Source organism: Macrosteles quadrilineatus, unplaced genomic scaffold, assembly GCF_028750875.1.
Source record: "Macrosteles quadrilineatus isolate MER2022 unplaced genomic scaffold, UCM_ALF_1.0 Scaffold_4__1_contigs__length_99947679, whole genome shotgun sequence".
Lineage (NCBI taxonomy): Eukaryota > Metazoa > Arthropoda > Insecta > Hemiptera > Cicadellidae > Macrosteles > Macrosteles quadrilineatus.
In genome coordinates, this window is record NW_026542597.1 from 17,541,299 (window position 1) to 17,549,555 (window position 8,257).

An 8,257-nucleotide genomic window follows, 5' to 3' on the forward strand; every position below is an offset into this window, starting at 1 on the left:
CCATTTATATGACAATGATAAGGATTGAGTTTTGGTCGAGAGTTTTATTTCTATTTATCGCGCCCTCTAAAATACGTCCAGGAAAAAATCTGTTTGGTGATGATTTAATCTTAGAGAGTGTCTGTATGTGAAACAGTACTACAAACCTGGTTTAAAGACAATAAACGAACGCTGTAATTAAAAATCATATTGTTACGAGGTAAACTAAAATAAGTACAAAAGGTAACTCGACTTGACAGCCTGTATAACTCTACAGTCAACAGTTGGCAGGCCTTCCCCCCCCCCCCAAAAAAAAACAACTGTTTCAGAACCTTAAGTTGAAACCGTTGAAAATTTGACATATCTTTGAAAATTGTTTACTCAATACGTAAAAATATTCCTAGAGTTAGTCCTAGGAAATTGTTGATAGCTTTAAAAAGTCGTTAGTTTGAATTTGGTTACAAAGCATGAATGAGTACCTAGAAACGATTTTTTCCGACCTTGTGGTTTTAGACTAAGAAACAGATGTTGAATGATTGAAAAAATTGTCATGGTAAGTCGTATACAGATTTTAAATTACAACTATTATTAGTTTTTTCTTTTGTTACATGTTTTATTAACATCAGCTGATTTTTATTCCACAAATTTCACAAAGATGAGCTGATTATTTTAATGATGTTAACATTTTGAAAGTTGATAAACAAGTACGCGTAGATATCTTAAACCACCCTAACCTATAAAATGATCAAGGGTGTCTCGTGTGAGCGCGAACATCAACAATTCTGTCCCCGGGCGGGTTATACGTCTGGAGGGAACGTGGATGGAGGAGGTTGATGATTGAGAGGGTGAAGAGGGAGGGTAGGGGTGGATGACGGAGGGAAGAAATTCCCATAGGGGTCGTCTTTCCATTTTGTCATACTTGCGAGAAATATGAAATGAAATATATCAATTTCGACTTGATAACATTTATACTCTATTCGAGGTTAGGGTTGACAAATAATATTTCTCGTCGTAAACATTTTAATTATATTTCTCATTTGACTTAGTTTTGTTTTTAATTAGTTAATTTTGTATTAAATTTATATCCCGATGAATTAAAAAAGAATTATATTTATTCACAGTCATTGGAAATAATTCAAATTACAGTTGAACAAAGTAGTGGCCTTTCATTTTAGTTATATTGTTGCTACACAATTTTTAACGAAATTTCTTTGGCCTAAACCAATGTTAAAACTTTACATTTCTCATGCTTATTTTCACATGTTTTTTGAGGCAAAAAAGTGATTTGGTCTTAAATTGTGCTGTTATAATTTATTTAGGCGATTAATGTATAAAAGGTGGGCTATCACCAATTCCTGTCTAGAAAAGGGTTGAGTTTAAGGTTCAAGTTCATCTTCAAAAAGTCTTTAAAGTAAGTTAACGTTATTTAATTTTAATTTTTTTTACAATCAATTTATATGTATTATTGTTTTCATCTCTTTTATGTTTTGTTTGTTGTTCATTTTTATATTTTCATTTTCCATTTTATCACTTAATCCTTAACTTTTATCTAGCTGTAACTAAATTTAAACCTTACTTTCCTGTTAAATATAAGATAGCCAACTGATTAACTGATGATAAATATGATCATCCCTACATGCAGGTCTCCCAGCGGGGTAGATTTAATTATTCTTTCATTAACGTAGATACGCCCGGGGATAATACCCGGTGTACGTGCTGGGCGAATAATAAAAACAATTTATTATTCTCAGCACAAGTCTCTTGGTTACCTTCAACACTTGAGACGTGGAGTCAGTGTGTTGTTTGGAATACATATTTAGTAAAAAAATGTCAATACAGTTAAAAATTATTTTTTTATCCTTGTTCTGTTTTTCATTCAACATCTTACACGAGCTATTATCATTGACCTTTTAAACCACATGTAGGTCAAATTTTCAAGTTTATAATGTGTTTACAATATACACATTCAGTGAAGTGAATAAAAATAGTAAATTCTTATTAGTATTTTCTAACTAGTTTTAGCTAATTCTCAAATCGAGGTGAATAAGAATTTGCTAAGACTAGTTAGAATATACTTAGATCATTTTGGCAATTCCTAGTATATTCTAACAGGTTAGAACAAACTAGGCCTAGAAAATACTAAGATGACGCAAACTTTCGAGTGTAAGATGAGGAAAACAAAAGAAACGATAAACAAAAATGAAACAGAAGAAACCAAAGATCTCTCACTTCCGGAACTTCAACGTTTGGTACTGCCACAGCAGATCAAACTGATCAAAATTCAAATTAAAAAGGAAACGTTACAGTTGGAACTTGGAACTACTTAAACACCCTAAGTACTCTTTTGGAAGTGACATGATTATGGGCGACAACATTGATGGCACTGACAGCTTCTTTGGAAATAAATACATTGTTTTATAAACATTGTTAAAGTCAAAGTCTCCCAACTTCTATTTCCTACCCCATATCTAAGATTTGTAATAAATAAAAAAATATTTAAAAAAACATAAACAAAATTAAATTTTTGTTCATAGAAGCAAGCACTGTATGGGGGACTTTACAAGTGCACATGCTTCTACTCCAGTAAATGTACTGGTAAATGTACTGCTTGCACTTATCTACATCTAACTCACGCCTGACAGAGTACGTTTTTCTGTTCCGTACATGCATAAACATAGCCAGGATGACTGATAACCCTTTGTTGGCCTCCGTCACCAGAATGCTAGCCTGCCTACCCCTAGCTTAAAAATCTTTAAGAATATACTAGCCCTGGCTAGTAAAAACTAACGTTTATTCACCTACAAAGGTTAGAATATTCTAGTCATTTGATGATCTTAGAATTTACTAGGGGTAGTATATTCTGACTACTTTTATTCACCTAAAACTTAGAATATACTTGAAATCAGCTTAGTTTAAGCAAATACTAGTTTTTATTCACACCACCCATTATATTGTGAAATTACAATGTTTATTTTTTACACAGGGGCAAAAGTTTATTAACCTTAACGTGGTTTTTCATAACATTTTGTATTTTATGTTTTACACATATTTAATTGGTTATTAATATACAATAAAAAGTATTTTATGAGCAATGCCAAATTGTTTAGCATATTCCCCCCAGTTTTCCCTAGAATATTATAGCTTAAATTTGCTATACAGAGTAGAAAACACAAACCTGCTGAACAATAGTAAACAAATCTGATACACTTCTGATAAAATATTACAACACAACTCATAGTTTTGGTGTTATAAACACCAACATGGTAAGCACAAATTGTTGCTGCTTTTCTAAGATTTTAGTTCATGCAATTTGTACAGACTATACTTTGGGGAAATGTGTGAGAAGTGTCTACTGCATTACACAAAACAAATATAAACATTTTTTAACCTTGGTCATTGGGTTAAAGTACTATTGAATCGGTGTAGCACTTAAATTTATTGACCATTAATTTTAGTTAAAATTTGCCACTCTTCTATAGGGATGAAATCTAAATTTCCTTTGATAGGTGTTAATGTACAAAGCTTATCGAGATCACTTACAATGAGCCTATACAATTTAGTCTATACAATTTAGTAGTCTAGTTAGTTTTGAATTCGGTTTTTAATAAGATCCCTGACCCCCTTGAATTGAAGTAGTCTTGGAGGCTGGATTAATGATTAACGCTCCTTCAATTATTGAGACCCCTGTCGTCGTCTTTCCTCTATAAATTTCTTAGGTCCCATTACTTAATTTAGTTTACTTAATTTTGTATCGCACTGCGCTTACGATATAGAAACACAGTTGGGTAGTAAAAAAATTACTAACACCCTTCACGAGTTCATAGATAGGTTTGGAAAATTTGCCTAGTTACAACATAATTTTGGTAGTTTTGCTTAATCTTTTTATTCATATGTTTGACCACAAAATGTTAATTTTCGAGCTATAGTCAAAATTTAAATAGTTCCACTTTAAAGATCAGAATTTCAATTTGTTTTTTAAATGAAACTTTCTAAATAACATACTCTTAAACCATCGCATTTTTATGTATTGACATATTTTGATTACTCTTAATTTCAGAGGAGCATTAGCATATGGAATTTGACAAAAATGTAATTTTTTATTCCCATTTTGAATTTGGAAACGATTACATCAAGACATGTATGAGGCCGTTTTCAATATCTATAATCGAAATTACAAATTACTTACTAGTAGTTAAAAATAACAAGAGCTAGACAAATGTGCAGTTTTAAAAAGTAATTAGTTTTTAAATATAGATTTGTCAGTTCACAAGAATCGCATTAAAATGGTTATTAATCTAAAATCAATGTTCTCTTAATTTTTTTTACTTATTTATTGTGTTTTGGTGCTCCGGGAATGCTATGTACCAATGGGCCATTTTATTTTTTAGACGTGTAACAAAGCATATAAATAAAACAATAATAAACTGAATTAATCTATGTGCATTGTTTCAAGCTGACGACTTAAACAAGATAAATTCCGTCTCCAGAGATTCTCCTTCCAAATTGATTTATCCTAAAAGGTATGCCTCCTGGGTCGGTCCTTTCCCATGTTTCTCGATCCTTAACCAAGCGTAGACTTAGGAGAAAACATAATATAATAATAATCATCTTTTTTTTCGTTCTGTGTTTTTATATTGTTGCAAAATAAAATAAATACAAAAAACATAATCCGCTTTCACTTTGTAAATCTCGAATTCATGGATATGTTGCTGCGATTACAGTTTTGAAATATCTTAATTTATTAATATAAATTGAATTAAAAAGTCTTGAAATCCATAAACAATTGTAGAGGCTTAGGTCGTCTACATTATTTGTCAAATATTAATTTATGAGCTATAAAACTGTAGATTTTTTTAGTTAGAAATTTATATAAAACTTCCCACATTTGTATTGATAAAGTTCGTATTCGACGTTTAAGGACATAATCAAAGGTTCTCCAACAGGATTGCTAACAAGTAGATGGGTAATTAGCATAGGTTGATCACTAACCTACATAATCAACGATCAGCTGGTCATTTGTGACGTAATGGTGGGATCAAGCCAATCAGAGAGATCTGTTTCCGCTGATTCGTCATTATTGACGTAAATACCTAAGTTCATGCGGGTTTACTGTTATACCAATCATAGATCTCTTAAAGCTGTGGGGATTAACAACTACTTAGTTATTAAAGCTATATCGTGAAAACAGAAACTGAGTTTTTATGTATAATCTGGGTAATAAATTAATCTTATGATTCCATAGATTAAACAATAAGTGAAATGGTTACTTTCATTCTCATTGCTTTGGTATTTCATTTATTCTTAGTATCAAAAGTAGCTGTAATAAAATTATTAATGTATAGCATATTTATCATTTAATCATGAGGTCCCCTACTTAATTTATAATATATACTATATCTTAATATCGTTATTGTAAAAATATATGTTGTAAATAAACAATATGAACTTAGTTTATGTCCCAACTCCAAAAAGGTTAATAAACTTTATTCAATGTTGATTGTAATTTACACTGTAATACCGTTTTTACAAGAGGTACTGCTAGAAGAAGATTTTAACGATTTTCTCAACCCCCTACCCAAAGCTAATTACATTATTCTTTCATAGGCAAGTATAAGCAGTAAGATCAAGTTGTCCTTAGCAATTAGCTTTGGTTTTTCATACAAAACAGATAATTGCAATAGACGTTGAGCGTAGTAGTACTTTCACTTTATTATTGAATGAACATATCACTGTATGCATTAACATAATAAAAAACTAATATTGTGTAAGCAAAAAAACGGTAATTTTGCAATATATACAGTGACAAAAATCATTAGCAATCAAAAAGTCCCAGTTTAGATCCTGAAAAAATCTGTTACCTCTTTATGATCTAAAAGTTTACCTATCGGTTCCTTATGATTTTAATGATAATCTACTAGCTAAATAAACAGCTGGTCTGGCTCAACAGACAAATCAGCTGTGATTGTTTAAGATAAGCCCACATATAAAGTCTGTTCACAAATTTAAATGGAATCGCTTCTCTTCAAACTAGCTAAATTTTTATGACGAAGTATAGTGTCTAAATGGGAATGAGGTGTGGTTTGTATTTACACTTTCTTCGAATATTGTGACGAAGCGGGAAGACATCCCATCTGGGAAGACCTTCACCCAAAACATCCCCTCTCTCCCTTCCCTAACAACCTTCCCAATCATAAACCTTCGGTCTTGTCCCCTCGTGACACATCACCAGCTTGGGACAGAATTGTTGATGTTTGTGTTCGCAAGTTATCATCCTCTTGATCACTTTATAGTAAGGGGTGGTTGAGGGTGGAGTTGCCAAATGATCATTGGTCATTGGTGACCTCCGCCCTAAAATTTTGATAATTTTTACCAAGCTACTGTAAGTAGCGGGGCTATACCGTACACATAAGGGAGATTCGTAGTTACATCGCGAATTATGAAGTAAAAGTAATATGAACACGAGCAATATATAATTTAATTATTTGGCTACTGATTGTATATAAACATTTTGGAACTACTGCATTTTTTACATGTTAAAATTAGTAATTAAAAAAAAATACCTTGTACGAAATAGGGTATTTCGTACAGAAGAAGGGGCTATACTGTACAGTTGAAAAATCATTTATTTAGGTTAGTAATATGATAGTACTGCAACAAATTATTGTACAAACACTTTGTATAACTATATAAAGGTTGTAGTTAAGAAAAAGTGTATTACAATTTAAAAATTTTAGAAGAAATTACATTTCAAAAAATCAACCTTCATGAAAAACATGAAGTTTATGAAAGAATTATAAAATTTCATCCCAAAATTAAAAGAAAGAAGAAAAAGTCCACAAATATAGTTCTCTGCAGACTCCGCAGCACTGCAAGCTGAATGGACCCATCCTGAACATGAGCAGCATTCTGTACCAGAGCTGTACGGTTTAGCCCCAATCTGTACCTCGTGGGAATTTATAAACATAAACTCAAATTCTATTACTTAACCAATCATCGCTAATAACCAAAAGAGAGCTTAAGGGATGTAGTTTATTATGATCTCACAGTTAATAGAATATGATAAAAGCTACTTCACTAACTTTTTACTTAGTACTGGACGAAAATTAAAAGTAGGTGAGTAGAAACATGTTTTTTTACTGAAACATTGAAACTAGCACACATAGCAAAACGATGCAGATACTGTAAACTTGCGCATTCTGCTGCTACATAGCAGCACTTGTCGGGATCACCTAGCTTGAATTCTAGGCAAAAAAAATGGTTGTACGGTTTAGCCTCGCAGTACGGTTTAGCCCCGCTCTCCCCTACTGAAGAGATTTAAGTTGAAGAAATACATAAGCTTATTGGATTTGCAATTTTACTTGGTACTTCAACCTTTCAATATTTAGAGTGAAGAGAGAAAAGCTAGGATCATAGAAAAGAGATAACGAGTAATATTTTATTTAATATCAATATTATTCCCTTAAATATATTTAGAAACCACCATAAAGTTTACATTCCATTCTCATAAGGTTGTAGCCACTTGCTGAAACATACAGATCAGTTTAGCTATAGATAGAAACTGATGAAAAAACTCAAATTTGTACATTTACTTTTTGTACTCTAAAGTTTTAACAATGAAAAATTGAAAGAGAAAATTTTGTGAACCATCCAATTCGAATTTTTTAGGTGCTCACAGTACTAAAGTAAAATTACATTTGAACACAACAAACAAAATATTGGCCTACACCATCAATAGAAGCAAACTCTATTGAACTGACTTTCTTTTGAGTGAAGCAGAAGATCCATTAGAAACACTACTTCAATGTCCAAAATAAATATATTTACATATACTGAGGCAAAAAGCGCACTGTTTTGCGTGTAATCAAATGATTTTTCAGTGGACTATCAAACCTTGGTTTATAAAACTTAGTACAGTAATTGCTTGAGTTATCATTTGAGTTATCATTGTTACAGTTATTATTTGAGTTATACCTAAAGGCGTGGTAAGAAAATTAACAAACCATTGAGACTTTTTCATGCAGAATTCCGTGGATTAATCAGCTGTCAATACCAGGTGGTTATAATTGACGTCATCCATTGCAGGCTTACAGCTGAGAACTAATGTTCGACACCAGGACCCAAACTGTTACGGCTTGATGGCTTCTCATTTGTCTGTATTTGTGTTCGCTCTTTCTAGAGAAAAATACTCCCATCAGAAGGATTTACTGATAACGTTAGTTAATCTTTGACTAATCTAGAGAACCTTCTTTAGGTTTTAAAAGGTTTTAAAGCTCTATTT